Consider the following 16,386-nt stretch of genomic DNA (forward strand, 5'->3'; position numbering starts at 1 on the left):
TCTTATATATAATATATAAATAAATATATATCATATATAAATATAAATTATATATATATATTTGAGACAGGGTCTGGCTCTGTTACCCAGGCTAGAGTGTTGTGGAGTGATCTTGGTTTACTGCAACCTCTGCCTCCTGGGCTCAAGAGATCCTCCCCCGTTGTCCTCCCTAATAGCTGCGTGCACCACCATACCTGGCTAATTTTTGTGTTTTTTGTGGAGACAGGGTTTCATTATGTTGCCCAGGCTGGTTATTTATCTTCTATTTTACACATCAGTAGTAAGTCTACTTTTATCAATTATTTAATATTTATTGAGCATCTTGCAAAAACATTCTGCTAAACCTTGGGAATAAAACTAACAAGTAATAGTCCCTGTTCTTAAGGAATTTCATATATAAGCTTGGTCAATATATTGAGACCTTGTCTCTACACAAAGAAATTAAAAAGTTAGCTGGGCATAGTGGTGCATACCTGTAGTCCTGGCTACTCAGGAGGCTGAGGCGGGAGGATCACTTGAGTCCAGGAGTTTGAGATTATGGTGATGTGTGATTGTGCCACTACATTCTAGCCTGGGAGACAGAGCCAGGAGGGGGGGAAACACCCTTCATGTATAATTTTTGTTGTATTTTATATAATCACAGCAAGTCTTCTCTTATGTATTCTTCACCATGTTCAGTAAGTGTCCGAAAAATAATTTACATTTTTTTTTTTTTGCCTGCTGAGAAACAGTAGGGAGATATTATTAATTGTCCAAGTGTTGACCTAGAGGCAGACTCTGGGTTGCAGATGGCTGATTTATCATCTTCCCTTGTTGACAAATAGCTGCCCTAGTTACAGACCCAGTTTCCATGTGTCTTGGTACCAGAAGCTCACTTTGCCATCCCACTACCTACTTCCACTCCACCTTCTGCCACAGGCTTGCAATCATATCCTGCTGCCCAGTAGAACCCAGATTCTCTCCCCAGTTTGCAGCTGAAGTTTTCTGCTGCTGCTTTGCTGCTAAAACCAAAACCCCATCTGTCATCTGCTGCTAAAAAGTTGTGCCATCTCCATAAGGCCCAATCACCCAAATTCCTTTCCACCACCAAACCGTCGAGACCAGTGTAGGACACGCTGTAGAGGAGCACATCTATGTTTCTGCCATTGACTGCTCCAGTGTTCTAGAGTGTTAACATCATAAGTGGGGCATCTAGTCTATCTTAAATTCAACAATGCTATTAAGCACTTCCTCTGTGATAACTACTGAGCTGGGAGCCAGGGATAGCACTTTGATAGATCAATAGAATTTCAGCTACATGTGGTTTAAATAGGGTATTGTGGAACTTTATAACTATTTATACCATTGCTTCTGTGGAGAATTATGTCAAGTTCTAAAAGGTCAGCATGGCATGGCAGCTAAAAAATCCTGGAGCCACATTTTTGTACTTCTAGCTCCCCACTGATTATTTGGCTATTTACTAGCTGTGTGACCTTCAGCACATGACATAACATCTCTGTGCCTTCATTTTCTCATCTGTAAATTGAAGACAATAGCTCCTGCTTCATAAAATTATCACAAGGATTAAATAAGTTGTGTTTGTAAAGGACCAGGAATATAGGAAGTGTGAAATGTGTTATTAAATAAAAACATTTGTTAACAACTCTTGGAATACAACCTTCTTTTGGATTGAGCACTGCTTTTGTTTTTAATGACAAATGGATGTAATCAATAACCATTATGGCTATCTATAAGATTTTAATCACTAGCAGCTCTTAACTTCAAAAATAGAAAGCAAGATTATGCATATGTTGCAATGCATTTTTTTTTTATTTTAAAAGCCCCTCCAAACAATTACATCTAATAAAGAGGTTGAAGAGTGTAGTTTTTTGCTTGACTCATCAATTCTTCAATTAGTGGATAATATTTGTTGTAATTTTTGGCTGGACCGAATCCCTGCTGACTTTGTTGAGTGAGCAGTTTGTTTAATACTGTACCTTGGTAACTAAGGGTTTCTCAGACCAGCTGTTCTTCATGTGGGAAAAGCCCACTGTTGGAGAAGTTGGCCTTTACATTTCGACACTACTTAAACTGCAGGTCTGTTCATCACCATGGAAACCTACACCACCTACACCACTATCCCTAATCTGCCTCAAGTGCCACTTTTCAAAAATATGTCCTAATAATTTATCAGATTAAACATGTTTGGTTCCTTTAAATAAGACATCATTTTCTTGTCTAATCTCTTCTGCTATCAATACTTTTGCATTTCTACATCACTTTTGCAGTTTTCGACTACGTTTGTATGTGTCATTGTAACTGAATACTTATTAGAGCTGTGAGAGGCAATGAGGGCATTTTACAGAGAAGCAAACTGAGTCTCAAAAGTTATGTTTTCCTCTATGCAATACAATCTGTTATGCAAGAATCAGGATTAGAATCTGAGTCTCTTGATTCCCACACAACACTCATTTTCCTACCTAAAGTCCCCTGAGATACAGGGCTTATGGTTACCACCTTCACTGATAGTCTCTGAGGGTGTGTCACTGACCACCCATTTACCTTGAGGAGATGCTAGGCTGAAAGGTGTACACGCCTGCAGAGATGAAGTTTATGGGTAAAAAACATGGTTCTCCCAGTTTTTATGATTTGTTACACATGAAATTCAGTGTTCCCCCGTAAGTTCTGTCTCTTTGTAGTGATTTAAAAATTATCACCACATATTTTATGTTTCATAATGTTTTATTTTTTTGGGAGAAAGAAAGAACCTCCTTGGGTATGTTTGTGTTTTAACTGTGACACAGGCAGATATAGTAATGTATAGTGGTTTTATAACATTAAAATTTTAATCCTTTTTAATGAGTAATATTTTCTTACCTTTTACTCTAATTTCCCCAAATTTGCTTTTGGATCTTCCTTGTGAGACAAGTGTGGTGAACATTATAATTAAACAAAACTTCCCATGAAATCTACCAATTTTCCTATGATTCTGAGAATCACACTTGTTTCAATAACTGAGAGGCATTCTGTCTTTGTCTTGGTGAATTCTCCTTAGTGAAGTGATTATATTTTATTTTCTCTTCATTGGCATTAACCAGTGGCATAAAATTAAACATTTTTGGTTTGCATTGAAGAAAAGACGTGACATCTGATAGTTTGTTGCTATGCCTGCCCATATGTTTTGAAATCGTTTTCCATAAAATTGCTTTTTGGGGAATAACTTTCAAGGGGTTGAGTTTTTTGAAATCCTTGCCAAATTCCTGTGGTAGTGTGTTGAGTGGGAAGAACACTGGACTAGTAGTTTGTAGATCTGGGTTCAAATTCTGTACTTTCACTAAATTGCTTGTGACCCAGGACAAAACAGGTAACATCTCTAATCAGGATCTTGATCTATAAATGATCATCATACTTCTTGTAAGGGTTTTGTGAAGATCAACCTTTACTTTTTTTGTGTATATTAAAATCCTAAAGTAATATATAAATGTAAAGTATAATCACTATTAAATTAATTGCCAGTGTTTGTTTTCTTAAGTTCTGCCTCTAGACTTTAAGAAAAATCTATATTGTAGGTGAAGAGGAAGGAAGAGTGGGTTCTATGTCTCGGAAGATAAATTTTTATGTTAGATTTAAGGCAGTACCCATTTGTAATTTCGTCTTGCATTTCTGGGTTTAGAAACTTAATTGTGGCAACAGATTGAAAATACTACCTTCTGATATGTTTGAAACATGCCTATTTGTATTGCTTGAATTTCCCACTTTTGCTTTAATCACCTGGAAAATGGTTTCAGTGAATGTAAGTTTTTCTTAAGCTTGCCCTGATTCAATTATTTCTCACACAAAAACTTCATCCCTCTTCTATAGTCAAAGCTTCTGAACACTGTTAGATCCCTCTGAGGCTGAGTGGAGATTTAGGTACTCTCAGGGGTAATTGTCTTTATTTTCTGCTGAGGTGACTTCTGTGGAAAGATCTCAAGTCTTTTCTGCAATTGAGCTTTGCGTACATGCATGTGCGGAAGATTGGCAGGAACCCAGCAGATGCTAAACATTAAAGAAGTTCTCTAACAGAGAACTCTTTTTTTTGAGACGAAGTCTTGCTCTGTCGCCCAGGCTGGAGTACAGTGGTGCAATCTTGGCTCAATGCAGCCTCCGCCTCCTGGGTTCAAGCGATTCTCCTGCCTCAGCCTCCCCAGTAGCTGGGATTATAGGTGCCCACCACAAGGCTCAGCTAATTTTTGTATTTTTAGTAGAGACGGGGTTTCACTGTGTTGGCCAGGCTGGTCTTGAACTCCTGACCTCGTGATCTGGCCTCCGCAGCCTCCCAAAGTGCTGGGATTACAGGCATGAGCCACTGTGTCCAGCTTTTTTTTTTTTTTTTTTTTTTTTTTTGACTGGGTCCTGCTCTGTTACCCAGGCTGGAGTGCAGTGGCATGATCTCAGCTCACTGCAACCTCTGTCTCCTGGGTTCAGGCGTTTCTCCTGCCTCAGCCTCCTGAGTAGCTGGGATTACAGGCACCTGCCACTGCGCCAACTAATTTTTGTATTTTTAGTGGAGATGGGTTTTCACTATGTTTGCCAGGCTGGTCTCGAACTCCTGACTTCAGGCGATCTGCCTACCTCAGCCTCCCAAAGTGCTGGGATTACAGGCATGAGCCACCATGCCCAGCCCAAGAGAACTCATTTTAAGGAAAGATGGACTCCATCATGAGCTGTATGTGACGACAGAGCCTAGATGTCCAATTGTGTGGAGGGCTTGAGTGTGGGGTGCTCATGCATGCTAGCAGTTGGGGGTAGGACTTGTAGGGGATGAATGTGCTGAAGTGAAACTCTGTACTATCTTGGGGGCTCTGCACAGGAGACCTCTTCTGCAGGAAAGGGTTAACTCAGCAGGCTTGGGGTGTTCAGATCTTGTACATACCAAAGAAAGGCGTAGCCCTTACCCAGCTCTTGGGGAAAAAGCTCTCAGCTTTGGAATATTCTGCCTGATAGGAGTGTCTTTGTATACCTGGGGCTTTAGGCCACGGCAGAGAGTTTATGCTAACAGTGTGACTTATATTGGGCTACTCTGTATCAGTTTGACTTCTGGAGGGGCTGCAGACTGAGTAGCTGAGGTGAATCATGTGGGCGTCCCATACCTAAGTGACTGACCCCCAGTAAAAACTCTGGACACCAAAGTTTGGGTGAGCTTCTCTGGTTGACATGACTATGTATGCGTTCTCACACATCATTTCTGGGAAAATTAAGTGCTGCTTTTTGTGACTCCAAGTGAAAGAACAATTGAAAGCTTATGCCTCATCTCTCCTGGACATGGCCCTATGTGCCTTTTGCCTTTGCTGATTTTAATGTGTATCTTTTCACTGTAATAAGCCATAACCTTGAGTATAACAGTTTTTCTGAGATCTGTGAGTCCTTCTAGTGAATCATTGAAATTGAGGATGGTCTTGGGGGCCCCAACATACCCCTATAGAATGGAGCTCAGAGAAAAGGTAGAAGGGTGTTTCTCTTCTCCCTTTTTGGATAGAAACTTCCAAGTAATTGTAGCATATCGTGAGACTTGAGAGTATCAGTGGCCTAGCGCAGAGCATTAAATTATAGTGGAAAAGGCCAGTAGCCAGAGGTTTTGTATGTAGTTTTTTATAGGTGGCAACTAAACAACTAGGAAAATTAAATTAGTGCATCAGTGTTAAAAAGACTTCATGGATACCTGTAAACTGGTGGGGAGTGAGGACTTCTGGTTATATTTCAGTTACTAAATCCTCTAGGTAATTTACAAATTATAGCCATGCTCTCAGGTATATAAATATACCTCTTTCCATATTAAGCAGAATGCCCTCAAGAACCAAGGTGGTTACATTTTTCTTCCCTTTTTGGAAAGCCTGCAATTACTTCCTGCCTTTGACACTAGTTCAGGCATGTTAGCCACCTTGCCACACAGAACCTCCCATCTGAGCAGGAAGGTTTGGCTGCAATGAGCGCCATGTTCCTGCAGGTGTAAGTATCACAGAGGGCCGGGCGCAGTGGCTCACGCTTGTAATCCCAGCACTTTGGGAGGCCGAGGCGGGCGAATCACAAGGTCAGGAGATCGAGACCACGGTGAAACCCTGTCTCTACTAAAAATATAAAAAATTAGCCAGGCGTGGTGGTGGGTGCTTGTAGTCTCAGCTACTTGGAGAGGCTGAGGCAGGAGAATGGCGTGAACCCAGGAGGCGGAGCTTGCAGTGAGCCGAGATTGCACCACTGCACTCCAGCCTGGGCGACAGAGCGAGACTCCCTCTCAAAAAAACAAAAAAAAAAAGTATCACAGAGGACATGATTAGGAACAGTGCTGTCTGTATGTTCTTTGTAGACTTGCCATTTTGGCAACACAGTCATTGGAACTAGGTCATTTTCTCCTGAATATTTTTGTTTTAATTGGCTAATTTATTCAACACATTGTCTGAGTCTTATGGTAAAGTAGGGAGAATTGTCATTCACCTTTAAGAGGATTGATAAGGCTGGGCGTGGTGGCTCATGCCTGTCCCAGCACTTTGGGAGGTTAAGGAGGGAGGATTGCTTGAGCCCAGAGATTTGAGACTAGACAAGGCAACATAGGGAGACCCCATCTCTACAAAAATAAATAAATAAATAAGAGAATTGATAAGATGAAATCTCTCATTCTTTGTACCAGAAATGGCTCTGAATCAAACACTTCTCATGAGGCATTAGTTTCCTCAAGGGGAAGTGACACGGACTGGTCTCTAAGCTCTCTTATATCTTTAAAGTTATCTGATAACATACAATTAATTTTTAAATTTTTATTTCTTTTTCACCGTAGTAGCTACATTGATTGAGGGTTTCATATGAACCAGACACTCTCCAAAGTGCATAGATTAGATATTTAATCATCACACCAACTCTCTGAATAGGTGTTAATATTATTATCACCATTTTACAGGTGAGGAAATTGAGAGACAAGGTAATTAGATAACTTGCCCAAGAAAACACAGCTAGAAAGGGTAGAAATAGTTTTAAATCCAGAAAATTCGAGGCTTGTTCCCGTAACCACTCTTCAGTGTTGCCTTCTCTGACAAGTAAGGGACTACATTTTCTTTAGCTTGGTATGTTCCTTTGATTCATTAATAAAATGAATTAGAGGAAAAGGTCCAAGCCATGGTGCCCTGACCTGCTCACCGAGGCTGGAACCACTCAGCTGTAGTCTGAATCCTCATAGGACTACGGCTCCTGATCGTGTTCTCATGCCCTGGAAATTGATCACCTGGAATTGTGGAAATAGTTCTATGTATAACCACTAGGCCATTCCTGAGGCTACAGATGGTTTCTGAAAGATTTTCTAAGATGTGAATAAGAAGAAAACAAAGGAAAATGAATAAAACCAGGCATGATATCCAAAATAGTTAACAATTATATGGCATAGGCATGGATGAGTCAGAATGAATACTGGCAGCTGGTAAGTCTGGATTGGGGTCCTGGATCCCCCTGCTGTGCCTAGCATGTTTGGTTACTGATGGTGTGCAGGGGGTCATGGGCAAATCCTGCGGCCATCGTTGAGGCCATTCAGGGGTCCTCTGAGCAGTGGCTACTTATCAGCCGTATGAGCTATTTTGGTATTTTATTATATTATTTATTTATTTAGAGACAGGGTCTCAATCTGTCGCCCAGGCTGGAGTGCTGTGCTCACTGCAACCTCGACCTCACAGGTTCAAGCAATCCTCCTGCCTCAGCTTCTCAAGTAGCTGGGATGACAGGAGTGCACCACAAGTCCTGGCTTATTTTGTGTATTTTTTGTAGAGATGGGGTTTTGCCGTATTGCCCAGGTTGATCTCAAAATCTTGGGCTCAAGCAATATGCCTGTCTTGGTCTCCCAAAGTGCTAGGATCACAGGTGTGAGCCACTGTGACCGGCCAATTTTGGCATTTTAATGACTTGTGTCGGCACTTTTGTGGCCCTTGCTGTAACTTTGTACAAATTAGAAGAACATGCCTCCTTTCCTGGGCCCTCAGCTTGGAGCACGGAGTGTGGGCTGGGCACCTTAGTGCAGGGAGTAACATGCCAAACCTCATAGGAGACCTTTGTAATAAATATTCTCAGTTGAGAGTGGAAAGGGAAGTGCATATCAGAACTTCTAGTAGGGCTGGGATGCTGTTTCCACATTTACCCCAAAGGGCCATACATTCAGCTGAGCTGCTTTATAACATGATCAGCAATGGTCATTCTTTGCAGTTTGGCCATGTTACCACAGAATGGTTTCTAGTTATGATACAGATTATGGCCAAAATTTTTGCCTACATTATCTCAGGAAAACTACTGTATAATCTGCCCCTTTTCCCTAATTGATTATCTGATTGTCTTTAATAGATGCCTTTGGATATTTATGAAGCTAAGTATGGCACAGGGTAGAGTAATCCTAGTTTATTTTGGTACTGAAGAGCTTCAATAATTAATTATTTAAATTCCTTTTAGAGTGAATCTGAATAAAGTCTGTAGTTTAGTTGATAGTACTGTACTAATGTTAATTCCTAGTTTTGACAAATGTACTGTAGTTACATAAGATATTAATATTAGAAGATACTGGGTAAAGAATATGTAGTAACTCTCTATGGTCTTTGCAACTATTATGTAAATCTAAAATTATTTCAAAATAAAAGGTTTTAAGAAAAAACAAAACAAAAATTAAATTCCTTTTAGGCCTTAGGTGCTGCTTTGAATTAGTTTTGGTACAACTTGAGTCATATCATTCATTCATTCAGCTCTGAGTTTAGTACTGTGCTAGGTGGTAAGGATTTGAAGATGATTGAAACAGCCCTTGTTTGCAAGAGCTTACATTTGTTTGCAAGAGCCAAATCATGAGATGAATGGGTAAACAGACAATTCCAACACAGAGTGAAGATAGGGTCCATAGGTGCTATAGGATGGGTGTTCTGGGAGGACCCCCACAGCAAAATGAGTAGAAACCTTCACAAACAGCCCATGCTTCCACCATATCATGTGTAGGTTACTGCAAGAGTCCCCTGCATCCACTCCAGGCTTCCTGCATTCTCCGCACTACAAGTGGAGTGATTTTTCCAGAATCACGGCACTCTAGGGTCTGAACATAACCATGGCTTCCCGTTGAACTTAGAATGAAGTGCAGATTCCTCCACGGCCTCATCTGATCCTCCCTCTTCTTTGCTCGCTCTGCTCCGGCCACTCTGGCCATGCTTCTATTTGTGGGACATGCCAGCCTTTTTCCTGCCATGCCAGGATCTGTGCGCAAGCTGCCTGCAAAACTTCTTGTGGTTGATTGCTTCGCATCATTTGGGCCTCAACTCAAACGTCATCCCTCTGAGAAGTCTTCATTGACCACCCTTTTCAAAGAAGCCACCCCGCTCCTGTATTGGTCATGTTTTTAATTTTCTGTATTTTATGATATTTCAATACCTCAAAAACTTGCTGGCTGGGGACAGAATGCCCCTCCCTGTGCTAGCCAATTTTTAGAGATAGCAAAGTGCTCAGCCAGGAGCACGTCTTTCTTACACAAACCAGCCACTCCTGAGTCTAGAGCTCCAACCACCTCCTTAGCTAATTCACACACCAAGCCATACTTCCCCTGCCCTACATCACCCCAGGGCCAGGTACCAGGCACCTTATAGACCAAAGCACACTGGAATTAATTCAAACCAGTCCATCTTAAGCTGCCTACCCTACCCTGCCTTGGCTCTCCTCTGGAAACCCCAATAAAAGCTCTAGCCTAGGCTCTTTCTCCCATTCCTTTCTGCCTCCTGGCCCACATCGGTGCTCCCCACGTGGTCTTGCACAGAATGACATGCTTCCTTCTCTGGGAAACGTAAGTAATACAAATCTTTAGTGGCACCAGCCCCTCTGTGTTGTCACTCAGTTGTGCCTCTAAATTAAATCCCAGGTATCATTTTAATACACAAGCTCCATGAAAGCAGGGGCCAGTTTGTCTGCATTCCCCTAGATTCACACTCCCCTAGAATTGAAGTGGGCACTGTATTGATATCTGTTGACCAAACTAATGGATAACAGACATCAGTCATCCTTTGCTCAAACTGACATATCCACATTTTTCTACAAAGATCAAAGGAGAAATAGAACAGAGTTGGAATTATTCCACACAAAAACTATGAATACACAGTTTTTGATTAATAATTGTGAGCATTCTCCAAGGGGCAGAGTGATAGGTGTTTTAAAAGAACAAATCAGAAATGTTTGCAGAGATAAAGGTGAAGACTATGAAATATCAATTTCAATGCTATCCTCCACCTTCTCTTAGATTATCCCTAACTGAGTATACATCTACCATTTGGGCAGTTTTATTATCTGTGCAGGTCTATGCAGATATAACTTTAAGCTTAAATAAGGACAGATGCAATATTATAAGATTTGGTTTCCCTATGAAGTAAGACTTTATCTGGTAAGACATTAATGTAAATACCTGAAAATCTCATAATTGCTGTGAACCAAGAATTAGCAGTGAAAGCAGCCACAGTGGCAGATGGAAGAGAAACAGCTTTGCTACGGAGCCATGAAGACACACTGGCTACACTGTGTTAGTGGAAGCTCTGGAAACATCTCCGGAAAGTTGTTCTCTTTCTGCAACATAGTAGTTATTCTATTTCAAAAATCACTTTCCAAATGAAGTCGTTCTATTACTGAATAAGAGTCTTATTTTTGAGAACATTCTTGATTATTGTTATTAAACGGATGGGAACAGTGGCACAGAACCCAAGGGGCATAAAAACAACAAAGTGTTTTCTATTTGGCAGGGAATGTCTTTTATGAACACATTTGTTGGGGCTGTATTGTTTGATCTGGGAACTCAGGACAAACGACGCAAACAAAGTCTCCTGACTTACCTTAACTCTCCTCCCTCCTGGGTTCCTCTGACCTTCTTTTTTCTGTGTTTTTTTTTTTCTTTTTGAGACAGGGTCTTCTCTACCGCCCAAGCTGGAGTGCAGTGGTGTGATCATAGGTCACTGCAGCCTCCATCTCTGGGGCTCAAGTGGCCCTCCCACCCCACCCTCCCAAGTAGCTGGGACTATAGGCACTCTACACAATGCCTGGCTAATTTTTTTTTAAGTAGAGATGAGGTCTTGCTATGTGGCCCAGGCTCGTCTAGAACTGTTTACTTCAAGCCATCCTCCCCCCTCAGCCTCTCAAAGTGCTGGGATTACAGGTGTAAGCCACTGCTTCCGTCCTAACTCTGTTTTCTAATTCATGTCTATCTGCATCCTCATCCATTGCTCAGTGTATTCCTGACCTCGGGTCTTTATCGTCTGCAGAGTTCTTCATTCTGATCGACTTTCAAGGTATCAGTGGTTACCTCTCTCCTATGCCATCCAAAACCTCCCCTCCTGCTCCAATTCTTTCTCTTAGAAAATTGATTGTTCTCACCTTCGTGCTTGTGTTCTAAGCTAAACTCACCACCTTTCCATTCCACTGACATCCCTTTTCAGTTTGCTACATCTCTCAATAGCGTCATTATTTTCTAGTCATTCAGTAATTTTCTTTACTTAAAATATTGGTATTATTTTTATCATCTGCTTAAAAGTTTTTCATTGTATAATTTCCTGCATGCAAAAAATTTAGAAATTGTGTAGTTTAAATAATAAATAATAGTAAAGCATACTTGTATCTTAGAGACCCTGCTGTTTCTTCCCAGTGATATCTCCCCTATTACTGCTCAGATATCAACACTATCCTGAGTTTTCTTTATTACTTGCTGTGACATAATAAGAAATATATAGTTGGTTTTTGTCTCTATTTCCTGGCACAGAGCTTCTAAAATCCTTGTAATTTCCTGAGTGATGGAAACATCCTTTCTTGTCCTGACACAGAGCTCCTAAATCCTTTGACATTTCCTGTGTGATAGGAGCATCTTTGATTCTAATGAGGTGACTCTTGGTGGGCCCGTGAGTAGCTTTAGGATGGGGGCTGGCTGCCAGAAAGACCAAACCTTGATGAGAAGCCTTGACACTTCAGCCCTAACCCTTCCCCACTCTCCAGAGAGGGGACAGAGACTAGAGACTGAGTTAATAATCGATCATGCTTACATGATGAAACCTCAATAAAAGCTTCTAAATGAGGGGGTTCAGAGAGTTTCTCGATTGGTGAACACATCAAGGTGCTGGGAGGTGGCCCACCCGGAGAGGGCATGGAAGCTCCATGTTCCTCGCCCCCGACCTTGCCCCGGGCATCTCTTGCATTCAGCTGTTGCTGAGTTGTATCCTTTATAGTAAACCCACGATAGTAAGTAAAGCACTTACCTGAGTTCTGTGAGTCATTCTAGAGAATTATTGAACTTTGCGGAGGGGGAGGTTGTGAGAACCCTGAATTTGTAGCCATATCAGACAGAAGTGTGGGTAACCTGGGGGCCTGATACTTGTGGCTGGTATCTGATGTGAGGACAGTCTTGTGGGACTGAGCCTTTAGACATGTGGAGTCTGACACTAACTCCAGGGTGTTAGTGTTAGAATTGAATTGAATTGTAGGACACTGAGATGGTGTCAGAAGGGAAGAAAACCTTTCACCTGCCTTTAAAAAAAGTTTTGCTATCTACATATGCACCTCTAAACAGTGTCTTCTTTAGTTTTTCTATTTGGAACTTTGTACAAGTGGAATCCGCCTTATGCATTCTGCTGGGACTTGCTTCCTTCGTTTGGCTTTAGTTTCTGTAACTCATCATTGTTGATGTGTGTGGCAGTTGTAGGTTGGATTCTCTGGGAAACAGAGTCAGAGCTGAGTTAACTGTGCAGGGTGCTTATTAAAGATTGCCCTGGGATCAATACCTGTAGAAGGGGAGAAAGAAGCAGGATTGGGCACAGGTAGAAAGTGAGTTTCCATGAGGAGCTCTGGGGCTCAGTATTGTCCTGAGTGGGGCCAAGATGGCCAAGCCTTTATACTCCTGTATCAATCATTCATTGGATGTAGGGTGTGAACTCAGGTGAGGTGACACTGCAGCTGAAGCAACCCCTGAGGGGCTGATGTCTGAGGACTGCCTGCTGCCAATACCTATGCAGCTGGGATGAAAAGCTCTCCATTGGAAGGCTTCTGGATTTGGATAGCCAGTGGGATCACAGCATCACCACAAGGTTTGTAGTCCATTATTTTCCACTGTTGGATAGTATTTTTTGTTATAGACTTCACTTTATTTATCCATCCTACCATTGATGGCTAGTATTTGGGTTGTTCCTAGTTTTTTACTACTATGAACAATGTTGCATGAACATTCTTGGACATGTCTCCTGGTGCACCCATGTAAGGGTCTTTCCAAGTTCTAGACCTCCTTAATCTGTTTGGTCTGCTGTAACAAAATACCATACACTAGGTGGCTTATAAACAACAGAGATTTATTTCCCACAGTTCTGGGGGCTGGGAAGTTCAAGATCAAAGTGCCGGCCACTTTGATGTCTGATCAGAGTCCACTTCCTGGTTCATAGATGCCACCTTCTGTACCGTGTAACACTGTGTCCTCACAAGGTGGAAGGGCAAGGGAGTTCTCTGGGTCTCTTTATTAAGGGCACCATTCTCAATCATGAGAGCTCCACCCTTATGACTTAATCACTTCCCAAAAACCCCACCTCCTCATACCATCCGCTAGGCTTCCACATAGAAATTTTGGAAGATTGTAAATATTCAACCCACGCATAGAATATGCATATATCCAAGTTGATTAGGTGAAAGCGAATATTCGAAGTTCAGAGTTACAACCTCACAAGAGTATGAGTTTCTGTTGCTCCACATACTCATATATATTTGATGTAGGAAGACTTTTTGATACTTGCCAAGTTGGGAAGTGTGAAATGGAAGCTAACTGTGATTTTTAATGTGCGTTTCTCTGGTTACTAATAAGGTTGAGTATATTTCATGTTTATTGAATGTATAGATTTCCTCTTCAGTGAGGAGCTTGTTCAAATTTTTGTGCCATTTTTAATAGGGCTGTCTCTTTTTATCCTTTATCCTCTTTTATGCTTCTCTTAATCTTATCTATGTGTCTATCCATCTATCTACTTACCTACCTAATTTTTTTCTCTCTGTGCTGAAGTCTGGATAATTCCCTCATTCTACTTTTCAGTTTACTAATTCTCTCTCCCACTGTGTCTAATCTACTATTGGATCTAAACGTTGATATTTTAAATGTTATTTCTTACCTTTGTTATATCTAGAAGTTTATATTTGGTTCTTTTCAAATATCCTTAGTCATTCTTTATAGTGTTTTGGATTCTGCTCATATTTTCAAAGTTTTATTTTTAAAAGTATATTGATCATTTTTTATGCTCTATATTTTAAAATTGTTTCTATTGGCTCTTGCTCATGGTAACTTGTTTAGCAATTTCTGATTATCAACAGCTAATTTTCCTTAAAATTTTATTTATGAGAATCATTTGAGGCCTGGGATGATAGTGGGTTTATCTAAAGAGAATTTGCATTTGCTTCTGTTAGGCCCCCAGGGAGGTACCAGTTGTTAGGAACCCTCTTAAAGTAAATTCCCAGCTTCAAGTTATTTTCATGTAGCAAGATAGTGTGGATTTTGGCTATAACCCTATCCAAAGTTTAGCTTGTAACCATATATTCTCAGAGTTAATTTTCCCTCTTCCCTTTATGCCAGTGGTTGAGACAGGGAACTTTCTTTGCCGTTCTCTGGCAGGGAGGTGAGTTTATTTCTAGGTCATGCTTGTACTGCATGTATGGCTTTTTGGGGCTAACACTTATAAGGAAGGGTCTCTGTTTATACTCCTCATCTTAGGCAGGTGCTATGTTTTATCTCCTGTCCTTCATACTCTGTGAGGTCATAAGCACTGAAGTCCAAGTTCACAGCTGCAGCAAATGCCTCAAAGTGCAAGCCATCTTCAGATTTCTCCTTTTCTCTCTGGGTTCCTTCCTTCACATAGTGTTTGGTCAGGGTTTTCCTTGTTATTACAGCTTATTAATTTGAAGTCCTAATTAGGTAAAGGGCGTCAGGCTGGTGGAGGCAGGAAAAAGCAAAAAGATAAAGCAAATAAGCTACAAGTCTGCCTTTCTTCATGGTCCGGGACACACAGCCCTCCTGCGAAAATAATTCACAATCTTCCTGCACCCAACTATCACCAGACACCTTCAAGTTAGCTCACTACAAGCTTTGCATTGTCAATACTAAACAAAGCCCTCTTCAACAGACAGCATAAACACCATCCTATGAAATCTCCAGCAAGCCTTTCTTTCTTTGCAGTCAGCTTCTCTTCTTCTGATCCTGCTTGTTGCCTCCTCGCAATGTATTTTCCTACTTTCTCTAATAAATCTCCCTTTTTTTTTGAGATTTTTTTGAGACAAAGTCTTGCTCTGTCATCTGTGGTGGAGAGTAATGGTATGATCTTGGCTCACTGAAACCTCTACCTCTCGGTTCAAGTGATTCTTCTGCCTCAGCCACCTGAGTAGTAGGGACTACAGGCACATGCCACCATACCCGGCTAATTTTTTGTATTTTTAGTAGAGACGGGGTTTTGCCATGTAGGCCAGGGTGATCTCGAACTCCTGACCTCAAGTAATCCATCTGCCTCGGCTCCCAGGGGAGAGATTAAAGGCTTGAGTCACTGTGCCCAGCCAAGTCTGCCTTTCTTTATCTACTACTCTCTTGGTAAATTCTTTTACCCGTGTGCCACCGGCCCCATCGTTGCTCCCTTGTATCAATTAATGCTTTTTTTAAAATTTGAGACAGAGTCTCTTAGGTTCAAGCGATTCTCCTGCCTCAGCCCCTGAGTAGCTGGGATTACAGGCATGCACCACCATGCCCAGCTAATTTTTGTATTTTTAGTAGAGACAGGGTTTTGCCATGTTGGCCAGGCTGGTCTCGAACTCCTGACCTCAGGTGATCCACCCATCTTAGCCTCCCAAAGCATTGGGATTACAGGTGTGAGCCACTGTGCCTGGCCAATTAATGCTTTTAAAAAGATTTTAAAAGGATTTTATCCAGCATTTTTAGTTGCTTCCAGTAGGAGAACCAGTTGAAACCAAGTCTCCTGTATCATCTCTTGATTCTCCTTTTTACCCCGTGACTGTTCCTATTGATTGTTCTTCATAGATTTTCATTCCTCTACCTACTGCTTAAATGTTGAAATTCCCATTTTAGAACAGGACCCCACTTCTTTTTTATTTTACATATGTACATTTATCATATTCATTCTCTTTAATATAATGTTTCCTTCAGTAAATCTTACTGCCTCTCTACTCTCTAATGGAGATAACTGGTAGTTCATCCCATGTGAAGACTGGCTTCTGGCGAGACATCCCAGGCCCCTCACCTTGGAGGACACAGGAACACAGGGCTTTAGCCTTCCCAGCGAGCCTATTATGTTCCCTTTCTCTCTTCAGAGACCCGTCCATGTCTCTCTACTTTTCTCCTCTGCTGTCAGAGAAGTACGAAAGGTCACTCAG

Source organism: Symphalangus syndactylus, chromosome 20 (genome assembly GCF_028878055.3).
Source record: "Symphalangus syndactylus isolate Jambi chromosome 20, NHGRI_mSymSyn1-v2.1_pri, whole genome shotgun sequence".
In the NCBI taxonomy this organism is placed as follows: Eukaryota; Metazoa; Chordata; class Mammalia; order Primates; family Hylobatidae; genus Symphalangus; species Symphalangus syndactylus.